The sequence below is a fragment of the Protopterus annectens genome, chromosome 3.part1, assembly GCF_019279795.1.
Source record: "Protopterus annectens isolate FY-2018-M chromosome 3.part1, PAN1.0, whole genome shotgun sequence".
Classification (NCBI taxonomy): domain Eukaryota; kingdom Metazoa; phylum Chordata; order Ceratodontiformes; family Protopteridae; genus Protopterus; species Protopterus annectens.
Genome location: NC_056732.1, coordinates 539,142,479 through 539,159,240, shown reverse-complemented (window position 1 = coordinate 539,159,240; position 16,762 = coordinate 539,142,479). Strand labels below are relative to the sequence as shown.

Genomic DNA, 16,762 nt, shown 5'->3' with positions numbered 1-16,762 from the left:
AACTTCTCTGTTACTGTTTCTGGTTTGTGTTTTCATGAAAGGTCATGAAAAGTGTTTTAAGTCTAACACTGATATTAGGAGATGCAGATCTTCTTTGGAAATGTTATTTAAATAACTTCAACCAGTTAATTCAAATCTTATTGGGTATATGTCTGAAACCCTTCACATTATGATGTGAAACTTATGTAGAACTTTATGTAATCTGTAATTATCAGCTTGATGCAAAATGAATTACTCAGTACTTTGATTTTGCAGAAATACATTCAGTAGTCAAGAGGCAACTTACAACACAGCTAATTATCACCTTGCCTACAGATGCAGTTATTGATATCAGACATATTGACTTATAGGATGTAATGCCATTTGGAATGATATTTGAGATGATATCTGAGCTTAGACATCAAGTTATCATGCTGTTGTATTTTATTGTGCATGAATGCAAAATGTTACACTGTTATTAGACTTTTTTTGTAAGTGGTTTGTATATATTTATATATTTGTATCATATTGCATGTACCTGCATAGAGCCATTCATAAGGTTCTCTCGCATAAGAAAAATTACATTAGACATTATGAGCAGGAACATTGCTTTGCAGCACTTGAAGAGACAGGTTCCATAACATCCTGTTTTCTCTAGAAAGGTGCTCATATATGTACACTTTGCATCACTGTGAAAAGCATTATTTAGCCAACTACATGATATCATAGAGTACTCAAATATGTGTGCCTCTGCACATGATTGGTTTTGCAAGTTGTTGTGAAAGAACAATGTACCTTGGCATCATCAGCAGACAGCTGAGTCCTTATTATGCACTAGAAAAAAATAGATAAAAAATGAACAAGCACAAGAATCTGTCTAGTTCCAACCTCACCACCATGAGTGTTGAGGAAAAAATAAAAAACAGAGAAACTAGTGCTCTTAAAACTTCTTCGATGTGCTCATTCACAATAATTTCCAAAAATCATGAAACCCAGGTAGTGTTCCAGAGCAACAAGCCTTTATTTGTCACAGACAAGTGAAAAAATTAGAAATATTTTAACAATGTTAAACATAGCAAGTTTTAAATACTAAGAAGTAGATGTGCAAAATATATGTATTGTTTAATTTTAAACATATATTATTTAATTTTAAAACATATTAATTTTAAATTTTAAAATTTTAAATTGGCTGCTTTAAAATTAAACAGACCACTAGTTTCTCTGTTTTTTTTTATTTTTATTTTTTTTCTTATTATGCACTAGCACACTCAAGGCACAGCACTGATGATGCTTCTGTTGCTGTTTTGTGAGCATATCTACACTGAAATAGGGCAACATTGAGAGAAAGTACGTGCAAGCCTGCTGATTCTTTGGGGAGGTTTACACCACTGCTTTGGTAATTGATAGTCATCAGTATGGCTGTTATTGTTGTCCCGCCAAGTTCGTATAGGTCTAATGAATCAGTGTGTATGTGTTATTGTAACACCATGTGTGTTATTCTCATGACTTTACCTACTGTAATGCACACTCATTAGAGCAGAACACAAAGGCTGTTAATACATCTTGTTCTCATCAATACAGTTACATATCACATTATACATAATAAGGTTATGAACCCATGTATGGAGGTCCTGTACAGAGTAGTATCAGCAATGAACTAAAGATCGTGTCTGCTACTGTATCCTCATACCGGGACATGAAATGTAGAGATATACCATGTGGTCATAGTCATGTTTGCATGTGATTTGCCTAGCCTGTGTTTCACAACACACACGCTTATACCCCCCACGATGTCTAATCTAGGAGTTTAAATAATACACTTACCTCACGACTGTGTTTGGATTTTGCAGAATGTTTCTGATTTTGTCTCATAATCTTGCCCTGCCCATTATAACATTTTTGATTCTTGGTAAATTACTGAGGATTACCGCCCCTGAAAAGGCCAGTCATTAGAGTTTCATAATTCTTACTGATTAAAAAGTGTATGTTGGTACAAAGTATGCTGTTTTATCAACTTTTTAAGTGAATTAAGTTACTATTTAGAAGACGTCCCTGATTTTGGTCCTTTGCCCCCCCCCCCCCCATGTTTTTTGGTTTTGCATAGAATTCCTGAACAAAGAAGTTTTGTGGTATATAGTGAGGACATGCATACCTCCTGTGCTACAGGATATATTGCACTTGACAGATTTATTATTTATTCATAGGCATGCCATTTAGTTAGTTATAATCCTGGTGACTAGATAATTGAATGGATCCTAAACACACAGCCATGACCTCAAGAACATAACAAATGTTTCAGTACTAAACTAGCATTTCCAGATTTCAAAGAAGAAGAAGAAGAATATTGAAAATGAATAGGGTTATTAACTACTAACACTAGAATATGCCCAGATATATTAAATTGTGCTGTCACTTTTAACACAAAATCATCTTAGGTTAGTCAAGGAGAAGCTAGAACATTAAATTGGAATTGCCTTTCTGGCATGTGACTGTATATATGCATGCATTAGCTGGATGTTTTTACATGTTTTTGCACAGGAGTTTAGCACTGTGATTGTTCAATCAAAATGGTAAAGATGAATAGCAATGTTATAGCTTGCAGAAAGTTCCAGCAAAATGGTAATTGTCTAACTGGGTGAATGTTGGAACCATAGCTGTGGGATGATTACAGAAGAGGGCACCTAGAAAGGATATTCTAAAAACAGACCCACATGTGATAACAATCTGTTCCTTGTCATTCGGCTCTGAAGCCGTGTAATCAAATGAGCCATGTAGTGGTCAACATGTGAGAAGTGCGATGATCAGCTAAATAGGTGTGTTAATACAAGGAACAAAGCAAAACTATGATTTTGGAGAATGCATCGTTAGGAAATGTATCTGGCAACAGCAACTTAAATGATTTCCTCTAAGTGAATAATGAGCAAGTATTGTGGAAAACTGAAGTAATTGCACACCTCAAGAATTCACCTGTACTCCTCCAGCGAAACACCACTCACAGCACAAGATAAAAGACAATATTCTCATGCAATAAAACTTGAAAAACTGGAAAGAACATAACCACAACTCGCGAATAAAACAGCAAAAGTTTAATAGTAATATTCTGAGTGTTTTCACCTTCTACCTGAAGGCTTCTTCAGAAATAAAAACTAAAAGACTTTCTCTCTCTTAAATACACCTTCCAATTAATCAATAAGAAATTGGAATAAGGACTTCTTTAGCTAAACTTGATATATAGCAAATACAGACAGTACTGTTTATAAAATATATAATTATGTGCAATTTTACAACATAAAAACAATGCATTTAACAACTTTAAAACAAGTGTAATGCAGTTTTGCTGCTCCATCTCTAAGAATGCAGTTAAGGGGCAGCTTGTCATTCAGTCCCAGTTTCCTCATAACATTTAATCGTATTTGCCAATATAATTCTTTTTGTTAAAGCAATCATTCAAAATCACCCCTCTGTCTGTTGTAACCACTCTACCAATAACAAAAATATGAGTTTTTTGTAACTAGAACATTCTAAAGTCTGTTTGTAATGTGCATTGGAATGTTTACATTTTTTAATATTGTAGACATGTTCATATATTCACTCTTTGAGCATCCTGATGGTTTTACCTGTATAAAATTTGGGCAGCCAGTGCATGATGCTAAATATGCACCATTTTAGTTGTACAATTACATAAACCTGGACAAGTTAAAGTCTTGTTACAACTTTCTATTGTAGCATAAGGACCATCATTAATGAATTTGCAATATTTGCAAAAAACACGTCATCATTTTAGAAAGGCAAACCTCCTTTCTAGTACCATTATTGTGTGTTTCAAAAATATTTTTAAGATTGTTGCCCCTGTTGTACGTGATCCTAAGTTGTAAACCTAAGGTTTGTTTGAACTCTTCCAAAAAAAACATGTGTCAATCAGAATTCTTTAAAGTGCTGGTGCTTGATGGTTGTACTTAATTATCATAGCACCTATCTTATCTATATGGTTCTTATTTGATACCAGCTGAATTTCATCCATCTGTGTATTCATATTTACATTTAAAATGGGAACATACTTGCTTTCCTACCTATAACTATCTCATCTTTAACTGCTTTAACCAATGAATCTGGATAGTTTATTTCAAAAGACATCTTACATAATTTTTCTAGCTCCATTTCAGAAGTTACACCCATTGAAATCAATCTAGAAAGGTGCAACATTTTATTTGTTTATTTTCGGATAAAATGGATGATTGCTGTTATAATTAAGCAGAGAATTAGAGTTTGTCTCCTTCCTATATATTTTTCTCAACTTAGTCCTTTGAAATTGTAATGTCTAAATAGTTATCAAATCTGTACCAAAAGAATATGTCAATTTTAAGAACCTGGTAGAAACATTCAATTCAACTAAAAATTCACAGAAATTGCAATGTGATCAGTCCACAGAATTAAGATGTCATCTAAAAATCTAAAGTATCCAAATACTTTATTAAAATAGGATAAAGGAAAGACTATGTTGTACTCTCAATTGGCCAGTAATAAATTGGCATATGTTGTAGCACACCTAGCTCCCATAGTATCCCCTGTTTCTTGATGGTAAAATTCACCATCAAAGTGCATATAGTTGTTTTAGTATCATTTCCAAGAATTCTAATAAAATACATACTCATTTGCACTTTTAGAATCATCTTTTAATAACATATTGTGAAAATGTTGCAACCCAATATTGTATGAGATGATGGAAAACAGATTAACAACATCTATAGTAATAAAAATAACATTTTCATCAAAACAAGTAAAATTCAACAGTTGCAATGAATGCCATAAGTCACATAGAATATGTTTTTCTTTCTCTACTAAATGTTGGAATATGTATCCACAAAAAAGCCAAGGGTTCAGTCTTTGACTTATTTGCTGAAACTATTGGTCTAAGGGGCGGGGTGCAGATCTTTATGGACCTTTGGTATTCCGAAAATCGATGGAATTACCAGCTTAATGACTTTAACAAATTAATGTCTTCATTGGACATGAACCCCTGAAGAACTAAATCCTACATGCAGTAATCTATTGTAGTGTATGCTGTATTAATCTCATTTTTAGATATGTGCCTATATGCAGTGGGGTCATTAAGCAAGTCCAACATTTTTCTGGCATACATAAAAATCCATAATAACTGCTCCCCCACCTCCATGGAATTGCCATGGATAAGTCATATGGACCAAATGAAGAGCATACTTTATTTTTAAAGAAGTCCAACTATACTAGATATTTTTGTAACAACTCTCTTAATTATGACATTCTATAGAACAGGAAAAATGGTTATATATCAATTAGAGGCTAGGGATTTTATATTTAATGTTTTAAAAAGAGCATGCAGTTATAATTAAAACGCTGCTATGGTTCATATCACAAGTAACAGTTCATCTGGCATTATGTAATATATTTTCACTTAAAAGTGCTTAATACACCAGCCTTATTATTATTGATAATTGTAAAAGCATTTAGAAAATGAGCAGAGCAAGGCTACCATAGAGAAACATTTATTGACTAATAAAAGAATAAAGTGACATAAAAAAATACAGGGATAGAAACAGGGATATGTGCTTTCAACTCATAGACCCTTCATCAGAACCTGCATTACTGTCATTACTCCTCCCCTTTAAAGCAAAGAGTAGCCAATTAAAATTCATCTAGGAAGTTTCCTGCCTTTCATCAAATACTGAATTACTGCCACTGCTCCTCCACTTTGAAGCAAAAAGCAGCCAATTAAAATTTAAATTTAAATGTTTTGTTTAGGAAGTCTCCTCCCTTTCAACAGTGGCTTCAAAGGAATCATCCCATTGAATCCAGGGAGACAATTAACCTGCAAATCAGCAGTCCATCGGCTCTCCAGAACCTTTGTTTTATTATGTAAATCACCACCCCGAGGATTATCATGTACTAATTCTAATGCCATGAATATAAACGTGTGCTGTACATTCTCTTGGATATGTTTAGACAAAGCACTTTTATAATAGTCTAATGTCACTGAGATGACATAAAATTCTACCTTTGAACTGTCGATTAGTCTTACCAACATAAAATCCATTACAGAGGGTGCACGTAGCTACATAAATAATGTTTTTGGTGTTACAATCTGTTTTCAGCTGATATAACCTTTTAGTAATAGGATGCCTAAAAGATTTACTATTGTTAATTGAAGCACATGCATTGCATTTTCTACAGGGAAAAGTCCCATTCTTCAAGGTTGTTTTCTTTGGTGGAACCCCATCCTTATAACAGAGAAGACTCTTCAAATTCATCTTATTTTATAACAAAACCTTGGAACTTCACCCACTATGTCCTTTATTTTGTCATCCATTGTTAGTATGCTCCAATTCTTCTTAATAATCTCACAAACCTGTGAAACATCACTGCTAAATGTAAGCAGGCATCTTAAGCGACTTTTATTACTGTTGTTTTGCAGTGCTATGGGACAGGTTGGTTCAGATGCTGCATTCTCTGAAAAGTAAGGTTATCCTCTTGTTCTTCTCACATTCCTAGTGGTCGTGAATCCCTTTTGGACCTCTTGTTGTCTATAACCATGAACATGAAGACATTTCACTAACTGTTCAGTTTCCTTCATATATACTTCTTCATCAGTGCATAATCTGAACTACAAATTAACTGTCCCTTGATAATATGTGGGTATACATGTGCAGAATGCATACTTTTCCTATGCAGAAGGCGGTTCTTTCAACAGTACTTTTTATGTATCCATGTATTAAATCTTCCTTGATTATCCAAAAGTAATGTTACATCTAGAAACTCAATTATTCGAGTAGATGTATGGACATCAAATTCTAAAAAAATGGTGGTATTTCCTATGTACTGAACAAAGCATGAAAGTTCACTGCCACTGCCACACCACAAGAGAAAAATGCTATCAACAAAATTGTCCATAATAAAAATTATTGTCCCTCCATACATTCTTGGCATTTTTTATATATTTTTTATGTAATTGTAAAAGCAGAGTGAAGAAATGAGGGGAAACACTGGTGCTGAGTGGTATTGGCTGGATGGTAGAACATTACAAATGGTGCAAACAGTAAAAAGTGGGACTATGGAATGTTTATGTAGTGTGGTAAAGAAGAGCTCTGCAAAGAATGTTTTAAGGTAATGTTACAGGAATGCATATATTTGTTTATTTGCTTTATACATACTGCATATATGCAGACACCTAATCCCTTCACTTTGTTGATGGTGTCTGTTGCATACTACTGAAAAGATATGATAAAAATCATGCTTGTCCTCCTTCCAGAGAAATGATAGAAGAACCCCAATGCTCAGTATCTAACCCTGTTTTCCCACTTTACCTTCCAGCAGCCTTATTCCAGAGGTGGTGAACTGTCTTCCTTTGCTCTATCTCATATTTTCAGAGCTATACCTGACTGTGCCTCAAAATTTGACCATGTCCCCACAAAAATTGTGATTTTGTGATAAAACAATAGCAATTGATGTCATGAAATCATCACATCATAAAAGTTATGTCATTACGTTCTTTACAAAACTAATATTAATAATTTTGTCTTATAAATTAACTTACTAGACAAATATTGAGATTTAAAAATCTCCTTGATTTGGAGCATCTGCCTTTAATTTGAAAGAAAGAAAAAAGAAGTTAGAGCTATATTGGAAAAAAAAGAAGTTGGCGCTATTGTGAGCTAGATTGAACATTATTTCATTTAGCTCTACAAAATTCTATAAGGCAATATATAGCATTTTAAACAGCGCAGCATTATAATTAACATCTCAGATGAATATTGCTAGCCTGTTTGTACACAGTCACAAGCAACTTTCTTTAAGACTTACCTTTGATGTCAGAGATACTGGCAGAGCATATGTATGGGCAGACCATGCATTTCATTGTATTTGTAAGACTATACACTTGTATTTGTAAGACTATACACTTATTTGTTTTCTATTCAGTTTATAGAGTGGTAGCTAATGTAAATCTCAAGGCAATGTGTTTTTTATTGCATTATCATTATATATATATATATATATATATATATATATATATATATATATATATATATATATATACATACACGCTAATGCTATGTCATGCAGCCTGGAATTCAGAAACATAGCTTTTTGGTTTACCTGTCTTCTTCTTGATAAGGATTGTGGTACTAATCCCTGTGGAATATTTATATGAACAAATTTAATCATCAAGACTTAACTTGAGCAAGGCTAAAGTAATGAACCTGTCCTATATATTCACAGTCTTATGTTAACCATTTAAGTGTAACAGTGCATTTTAGTCCTTAATCTTCTGCTGTGTGGTTGTATGAGATACAGATTTGAATATGTGCAGAGACTAATGCCAGTTGGCAGCCAAGACAAGGCTTCATCTCTTGACACCCATCTGCAATTAAACTTTGGCATGAACAGCTGCTATTCATGCTGGCCTGTGCCTGCAGTTTTAAAATTGTTTGCTTTCTATGTTGGCTGATATGAAAACACCTCTGTTACTGTCATCTGTTTTGTTTTTATTCGTCTTTTGGGTAAGCAGTTGAATCAAAATTATGAAATTAGTAGAAAATTATACAGCTTAGTATGAAGCAGAGAACTAATGTTATATTAACAGATGAATCATATAACAGTTTTTTTTCTCTCTGTCTCTTTTTCATTTTGCTATTGTAAAATTTGAAAAAGTGATTTCAGTGAATTTTAATATTTGATTACTTGTAAAGTTTTTAATCTTTCGATGCACTGAGAAATTGTTAAAGTATAGTTTGTGAAATTAAAATTAATAATACTCTCGAGTTCTTTCATCTGTTCATTTAAAGCATGATTCAGAGTAAATTAAAATTGGATTGGAGTGGGTGCATATGTGGGGTGCTGGTGGGGGGTATTCAGAAACACATAACACTTACGTGATTTGCTGCTTGTCTTGGTCCTTTGTTTTTTTACCTGCTTGTACAGAATGTGGCTAGATTTGCATTTCAAATAATTGATGTTGCACCAGACATAAATTTCACTTAAATAATTAACTACTAGTATGAGTATAATTGAGTAGAAAGGTGTGAGGTGCAAAAATGGGGGTGGTCTTACCTCCTGCATTAACTTTCTTAATCTACTGTTCTTTAATAGCAAAGTTTTTCGTATCATTTGGGTTTCATAATTTTTATCATTCAATATTGTTTTTCTGATTTTATTTTGTCATCCATGATTCTGCCTTTGTTTGAGATCTAGCAGTTAAACTCCACAAATATAATTTCACGATTTATTATTTCAACAATCTTCTTTTTATGTTCATAATGAGGATGTGATATCAGTTCCAGGTTAAAAATATTTTATTGACACATTTTCTCCTTTTGGGAGTCACGTCACAGGCAGAGTTAAGCATTCTGTGCTATTTCCTTCCTTGCTGTCTTTTACCCCACTACATTCACACTGGCTCTCCTTTATATATAACAGAGAAACTCCTTGAGGAGTGCTTCTCACTTGTTTTGCCTTGTAAAGTCATTGGCATAGTACAACATTTCAAGTCCTGTAGGTTTGTCCTCTCAGTGGGAGACTCCTGCAGTGCCTTTCCTTACTGTCTGCCTCCCTTGGCTACCTTGATGCTACTGCTGTTTTTGTTTCTCTCTCTCTCTCTCTCTCTCTCTCTCTCTCTCTCAACATCTATAGTATAGCCATCGGTGTTTATAAAGGCTAAAAGGTGAACAGGTACTTAAAGAAGCTATGTGAATTTGACTGCTGAAAAGTACCCCCCCCCCCCCCCCACACACACACACACACACACACACACACACACACACCCATACTCATTCAATGCATTCTAGTACAGGGCATATGCCTTCTAAACACTATTGTCCAAATTTTTTATAGTCATACAACCAAATATGCCCCCCATGTCTTTGGATTATTGTAGTAATCCAGTCACACCACAGTCCACAACACAATGCAAAAAAAGTCTTCAGATGAAGCCAGCCATCCTTCCAAATCCACATAAAACAAAAAAAAAAAAAAAAAAAAAAAAAAAACATAAAAAGCAACAGATTACTGTAGGAATTCAGCCAATCTACAGCCTCCAGCTTTTGCAAAAAAACAAACACTATACTCAAGTACCTTTCTAGAGTGGCATGGCATTTTAATGCAGAAAGAAAGAAAAAAAAAGTGTAAGCCTTTCAATCGCAGCCGTTAACGCTTGACATCTGGGCCAGTTGTCCCCTTTGCCCCATTCTTGCTATGGCACTAATATTATATAACATCTCTCTTTTTCTCTCTCTCTCTCTATATATATATATATACTATATATGTGTGTGTGTGTGTGTGTGTGTGTGTGTGTGTGTAGCAGCACACTCTCCTTTGTTACAGAAGGCTGTGGGTTCTGTTCTTACACAAAGTAGTTGATTTATTTTTCCAGTGCTGGTGCTGATATAAGGGGGAAGGCTGCACCCCTGAGTGGGCTGTCCATTGGATGTGATGCTAAACTGTAGCCCTTTCAGTTTTTGGTAGCTCAGATGGATGTCCAGCAGTGTGACTCTACTGTATTGAGATTTAGTGTACATCTATCTAGCTATATATATATATATATATATATATATATATATATATATATATATATATATATATATATATATGTGTGTGTGTGTGTGTGTGTGTGTGTGTGTATTTCTGTTTGTGTGTATGTGTGTGTGGACATAATAAGCCATTTATAGTATTTTGTTCCGGAAAAGTCCATATTTATAGCTGGCCTTAGATATCATTGAATTCCTACAGCAAGTGTGATGCATTTGTACTTATTATCAGTGTTATTACTTCACGGGATTGAATGCAATGGCAAAGCCGAAATACCTACCACTAGAAAATGAGTGTATCACTGCTTAAAGTACACAATAACCATGTGGCATTACTACAGTATGATTGTAAGGGCCCATTTGGATTTTATTGTTATTTTCTCAATCTTTATATCAGTACACACAGCAAACTTACCTGTCAACACTCTAGAAATTCCCAGAATGTCCAGATTTTTGCCTTATAATTTTACTCTGTCTTTCATAAAGTTATGTTTTTTTAGCAAATCATAGGCAAATTGTTTAGGATTCAAGCCAGAATATGACAGACATTTGAGTTTCAGGCTTTATACCATGCAGAAAAGTCATGCTAATGTAAAACCTGTTATTCTATCAACATTTGAAATTTGTAAGAGCAATATTTAAAAATTGTCCCTATTTTTGAACATTTGTCCTCCATTATTTAAGGCTTTGTCCAGGTTTTTTGCTCTAAGAGGTCGATAAGTTTGCAGCAAAGTGAAATGCTTGGCCCTATGAATTAGCTCCCCAATCTGTTCAATGTAATTGTGATGATAGTGGTTTATTAAATGCTAAATTAATGACATTTATTAACAGGAATGGTGACACTAATTTTTCTCTTATTCATTAGTGGAGTTGTAAATAAACTTTTAACAGCAAAATAAGTGATTATATCAGTATAACAGTGTGATTATGATTTGCCCAGGGTAGGATGGATGATTGACTTAGCTTATGTTCTAATTTTCTTCTAGGCAGAAACCATTTGCAATTAGTATTTTGTATCAATCTATATAATGGTTTGTGTTCCATTTAGCACAGAAAGCTGTGCCCTTGCATTGTACTATGCTATCAGATACCATTTGTTGAAGATTTGTAAAGGCTGTCTATGTTTCACTAATTTCAGTCATGGTGCTTTACATTTTCACTTCATGCTCTACACTTAATAGCAACCTCTCTTGAACTTTTCTACCTGTAACACTGAACTTTAATTTAGTCCAAATACAGTAATCCTGCTTATTCATTAATCTTTCTTTTACGCTACATCTATGAGACAAATTTGTCTAAAATCCTGAATTACAGTTATCATCTGAGTATAGCATAGATCTTTCCAAATTATATTTTATTTATTTAACATTTGTTTACATGTCATTTTTCAGATTTTAACTCTTTCCATTTTGTTGAATATGTGAGATTCAATGCCAAAACGTTCTGTGTCTGTAGTAGCTCTTGAACATACAATGAGAACTTTGATTATGAAGCTGGTGATATCAGACTGAATCTTCAAAAGCTATTCAGCTGTGAGTGTAATTACTGTTATAAAATGATTGAGAGAGCACTATTCACTTGCTGTCTTGTTGTGATTGCATATATATTTTTTCTTTTTTTGTGTACCTTTCTGTATAGATTTTTTTAACACAGATTCATGTATGCACTTGTGATTTGTGCTTGTAATTTATTTATTAGCCTTTCATTTGTGTTGAAGTGTTCCCTTTTTGAATTGTAATTGGACATAAGAGAAAAAAGATTGCAATGTTTTAATGAGAAAGCCTTTTACAGGTGACAATAGCAGTCAATTTATTTTCCACACTAAGTGACCTGTGAATTTCTTTGAAAAGAGACTGAAGAATGTGCAAGGTGTAGTTTATGCATTCATTTTTGTATTATTTGTCCTTTTCTTAGGGAGTTATGTCAGTAGTCTAATAATAAATCTAACTATCATATGATTATAAATATTACATGAAAAGGGGCTAAACATTGTAAAATGTGTATGGAAATTAAAAGAAAAAAATCATGCCTGATTGAAAAACATTACAGTATTGTGTGCTGCCAATGAGTTTGAATTTTAATAATACTTTTCCTTCTAGTAACAAATAGAATACCTAGACCATACACGAATGAAAGTAGCAATATGGGAAGTACCCACTAAAATGTAGTGTCAAGTCACGTTAGGATACATGAAACAGGATTCACTAACTCTGCAACAAAACCTGAAGGTTTGTGAGCATTCTTTAAAGTATGCCACTACTTCACTGATTTTCCACGATGTTGACTGCATCTTAGACATGAAGATAAAACCCACTATAACTTTTTCACCAGTCTCTAGACTAGGTAATTGTGTTCTTACATAGTAGTTGACTCAATTGAATAACCTGAGATCAGCAAAATGGGCTTCTAGTAATGGGCATTTATTTTTCTTCAGTTATTCTAGTAGTATGTAAATGTTTGAAGCAAAACTTTTTGGGGGGTGTGAGGCAGGGAGAAATATATTGGGTATTTTACAGATGTGTGTGTGTGTGTGTGTGTGTGTGTGTGTGTGTGTGTGTGTGTGTGTGTGTGTGTGTGTGTGTGTGTGTGTGTGTGTATATATATATATATATATATATATATATATATATATATATATATATATATATATATATATATATATGCACACATGTGTGTGTGTGTGTGTGTGTGTGTGTGTGTATATATATATATATATATATATATAAGAGAGAGAGAGAGATACTTAGATATTGAGAGAGAGCTTTAAAGAAATGGACTGTGGCATTTAATGATTTGAACTAAATCCTGTTTTACTATCTTACATGCATGTGACAAAACCCACACATGCATATATTTAACAAATTAAAACTTCAGCATATGTCACAGTACACAAATAACATTTTATTGCACTTTATTGCCCAATACTGTATGTGCACAGCCAGTATGAATGAAAGGTTCAATCTTAGCAGACTTTACAACAGTACAGCATAACATAGCTGTTTATTCATTTATTTATTTTATATTAGTTATCTAACATTTGTAGCAGATTGGGTTCCACTAATCTACTTCACATGGACCGGTACCACACCAGGAAGTGAGAGCTCCTTTGGTTAAGCACATTGTGTACTTTGGATCCCAGGCACGAACAAAAAATCCTTTTAGACTTTCATTTGACGTTTGTGATATACATTCAAAAACATACCCTCATTTGCATGGCTTCTTGATGTAGGCGTAATAAAATCATTGGCATTTAATTAATCAACTACTACTCTGTATATATATTTTATTTGTAAACAGGATGAAATTTGATTGATTGGTTCTTCCCTTTTGACTAATATGCATAGATGAATGGCAGCATGTCAGAATTACTGAAATGACAGGACATTACTTTGGATAGAACTTCCAGGCACTGAGAGGTCATATGTGTGTTTTACTAGCCTAAAGTATGTAAAATTGTTAAATTAAGAGTAGTTGCAGTTGTACATCATGGACATAGAACAATGAGCTATATTTGTGACTATGTCCAAAGTGTTGCAAATCAGTTTATGATTTATCATGCTGGGAAAGTTTTCTGCTAGTGTCTGATGGTATGCACATGATATTATGCTTGTCTATAACTGTAGACGTAGCTCCCCCAATATGCTGACTGTGCATGAATATTTTGTACCCCTTCTAAGTACTCGGTCTTACATTATGGAACATGAATACAGTACTAGGATTTACTCCAAGCTGTTTGTAGCATTGGTTCTGCAGAAATCAGGGATTTCTAGATATTAGCTTTGTTTTATAGTGGCAATGTCAGGTAAGAAGGTTTTTGATGTATACACAGTGGACTTCCACAAATCATGCACCAGCTGGCATTCATGATGTTCATTTGTATATTTTTCCATTTCAAAAGTATTTCTAGTGTATGACAACATAATATCAGGGTATTACACATCCATAGTGTGACTTCTATATGAACCTCCCCTCTGGTATTATAAGGCTGAAGCTTACCCACTTAAACTCATTATTTTGTGGAAAATTAGAAAAATTAAACAGAAATAGCATTAATAAGAAGGACTGTGGAAGCTATTGCTTTGAATCTGTAAGCAGATTCATAAGAAATCACAATGCAGCTACAAGTAATTAAAAAAGAACAGAGAAATCAGAATCAGAAATCATGACCATGAAAACAGAGAAAGACCTAAATATTACCTGCATAACAAAGACTGCCAGTTTCATTTTTAAGTTATGGATCATGTTTTTTTCTGGCTTTGTAGTCAAAGCTATTTTGGCTCCCCACCCAGAATTATATTTCGTTAATGTGGAAACCAATATAAAGTGATAGGAACTTCTTGTAAATCTTCCAAAGCAAAAACCTGGCTTCCAAAACTACCAAAAGGGTACACCTAAATCTGAATATTGCTAATAAATATGGAGTGATATATGCTATGATTTAAAATAAAAAAATAAAATAAAAAATAAAAAAACTGTCAGAATATAACAGTTTGAAAGGTAGATATTAACCCTGATTGTCTACATTGATTTGTGTCATCTAATATATGTGAAGCAGGAATGTGATCTTTGAAGGCTACATTATGGAACTTCTCAGTATTTTAACAGAACCATTTGAAAACAGTATGCAACCTTGGCTGTAGATGATTGTCACTGTTGAAGTGACGCCCTGACCCCATGTGTAAAAATGGGAAAAGGGGTTTTAGATGGACGGATATATGCAAGGGTATCCTTAATTCACCAACTTGGTGGCTGAACAGTAGGCTAAATGGATAAAAGTGGACAAACATGCAATACATATTGTTTGTTCCATGTCTAAATATATCTTGCCTTAATGGTATTAATAAATATGTGCACACTTCATGATGAAAATAGCTCAGACTGTCTGCTTTTTGTTTATGGGACTGAAATCTTAAGGTGACATATCCTTTCTTCCTCTTGCTTGTTTAATTTTTAATGAATTAATTATTTCATCAATCAATATGCAAATTAAGAACTGATGTTGGATGTAGCATCAAATGACAGGCAACCAGTATTATTTACACTTCTTGTAAAGATGCTGAATTGAAGTACCTACAGAGTTATACAGACTGAGTAATACAAGTTAATAGACAATACCTGTCCAGTAACTCTGTTACCAGTAAAATAGTTTCTTTCTCTTGCTATGAATGTGGTCAGTATTTTACATCACACCCGCCAGTACCTCTTTCTTAGTGATTACAAGGCTGTCCTGTTCATCTCCTTGCTTCTTATTTTTTCTCTGCCTGAAGTATTCCTTTTTTATAATCTTTTTATTGATCATTTCAAAACAAACAATGACATCATCACTCAAAAAAACTAAAACAAATTTTATTTTTATGTTGTCTACCCTTGTTGTGCAATAATAGTACACGCGGAAGAACATTTAATTGCCAGTACTTAACAGAACATTTGTCTTTTTATACATATTCCAACCTTTAAGTTTCAACATTGCAATATTAATTTAAGCAAATTTGGACATTTTGTTTCAACAGTTAAGAGGGATGCTCACATTTCTTTTCCATTTTCTCTACTCCTTTTATCTCTCTGGGTGACCAGTGCATACCTATATGTTCTTAAATTGTTGACCATTACCATATCTTTTCTACAACTTAAATGAACCTTTCAGACTTTAGCTATGAGACTCCTTATACATCCTTCCGGATATAGTAACTTTCTCCTGCTCCCTCCACCCATCATCCTATTCATCTAACCCCAAGAGTGGGAACTTCCAACATTTTGAGACCCTCTTTTCACATACTCATCCTTATTCCTATATACAACTGTTCCATATATGTTTACCTCTTAGGAACTCACAAAACATATAGAAATTTACTGCCTCCTTCTATCTACATCTCTAACATTTCCCTTCCCCCATCTTTCAACATTTCTGTAATTGAAGGGGAGTTCTGAATCACCTGTGCAACCATCTCATGTGATGTGCTGATCCGTATAATAAGTCTGGCTTTCAATTTATCATTTCTTCTCAATACCTCATTCCATTCCTCTTCAGATATAATTACACCTTCTACCATTCCTTCCTGTTTTGTAATTCCTTCATCACCTGGCCATATTTATTCACAACTAACTTTGCACATGTCTTTGTCCATTTAGGTTCTTGTAAATCACTTCCTTTATGATTACTAACAGATATCATTTTCTCCTGAATTGATCACATTATATCAGCCCTTACTAACCAAGCCTTAACTATCTTT

The 16,762-nt window shown here is 33.7% G+C and overlaps 1 protein-coding gene across 4 annotated transcripts in view; it reads left to right on the top strand.

The window, feature by feature from the left end:
• Positions 1 to 16,762, top strand: part of LOC122798203 (sodium channel protein type 4 subunit alpha-like) — a 2,607,519-nt gene that overhangs the window by 1,400,242 nt on the left and 1,190,515 nt on the right. The window lies entirely within an intron of this gene.